Genomic DNA, 1271 nt, shown 5'->3' with positions numbered 1-1271 from the left:
TCTGGTAGCACCCAGAGTTTGGGGGACAAGACACAAGAATGTCCAGTGTCTCTGCTCTTGGCCCCTAAAGGCCATGCCCAGCTGCAGTCTTGTTCTTGGCAGGCAGCAGGCACTCTGATGATATCCTGGGCCCCAACCCTTCTCTCCCAGATAGGCAGAGCAGTTTTCCAAGGCACAGCGTGGTGCTGCTGTCCTAGGACAGGGGCTCCGGGGTGAGTTCTTCGGGAGGTAGGAGAGAAACATAGCAACCCACAGGGAGAACCTCTTTATCAGTTCCTCCATTCTAGCCTTTACACACCCAGGCCCACTCCCTACCCGGATGCCAGAGTGAGCTCTACTCAAAATGCAAGCTTGGGCAAGGCAAGGCCCTGGCCATTACCTGCAATGGCTCGTGAAGAACTCCACCGGCTTAGCAAAGAACCTCATTCTCCTTGGCACTATCTTCTTCTCACTCCACAGAGCCTCACCATCCCACCCTGGCCTGCACCAGCCTCTGCCTAGAAGGTTCTTTTACCCTGGGCATGCTCTCTCACTCAGGCGGCTGATCCCTCTCCTCTCATGAGTCTCCTTCTGTCCCTCTCATAAGACTAGACTCTCCTTCAGAGAAGCCCCGGGCCTCACGAGGTCCCAGAGGTGTCCTTGGGGTCTGACACCTAACCATCTGAGAGATGAGCAAGTAGGACCCACAAACACTAGTTAAGGGGTATCGAATGAGCCTCCTGCCTAACTTCCATTTGGGGGGCAGCCCAGGCCAGACTGGCTCCTGTTTCCTGACCACACTAGGCCCTATGGATGCCCCGTCTTCAGCCTGGTCAGGGGTCCTTAGTCTTTCAAACTTCCTGTTTCTTCGCCTCTGCCTCCCGGGACAGGGCTTCCCTGAGACCTAGAGCTCGGTTCTCTGCCTCCCTGACTGGCTTACCTGCCGGCTCTGGGTTTCTGGGTGAGGCCACTGAGGCCACCCAGAAGGCCAGGGGTGAGAGACTAGGAGACAGAAGGGACTCCAGCTGGAAGACCCAGGCCTGATCCAGTGTGTGTGTGTGGTTGGGGGGGGGTGCGGGGGTCTGTGTCTCTCCAGGGAAAAGACCCTGGTGTTCCCAGATTGGGGTTCTGGACATGGAGCAGGTGCCTGAACACCAGGAAGGAGCCACGCACGCCCCTGCACGCGGTGCCTAGCGCGGCGCGCGGCTCCGGAGGTGAGGGCGCCCCGCCCCGCTCCCCTCTCCTGGCGCTCGGCGGCTGGGGTTGGGGGCTGCGTGGAGAGGGCGCGGGGC

General features: G+C 59.6%; 1 protein-coding gene across 1 annotated transcript in view; it reads left to right on the top strand.

Moving 5' to 3' along the window:
• The first annotated feature begins 1114 nt into the window (after positions 1 to 1114).
• Mpped1 (metallophosphoesterase domain containing 1) overlaps positions 1115 to 1271 on the top strand; it is a 77930-nt gene continuing 77773 nt past the window's right edge. The window contains exon 1 of the mRNA XM_026782787.1: positions 1115 to 1193. The gene's annotated coding sequence lies outside the window, so the exon portion shown is untranslated. The remainder of the gene's footprint in view (positions 1194 to 1271) is intronic.

Source organism: Microtus ochrogaster, chromosome 15 (genome assembly GCF_000317375.1).
Source record: "Microtus ochrogaster isolate Prairie Vole_2 chromosome 15, MicOch1.0, whole genome shotgun sequence".
NCBI classification, from domain to species: domain Eukaryota; kingdom Metazoa; phylum Chordata; class Mammalia; order Rodentia; family Cricetidae; genus Microtus; species Microtus ochrogaster.
This window is presented reverse-complemented; position numbering and strand designations above follow the sequence as displayed.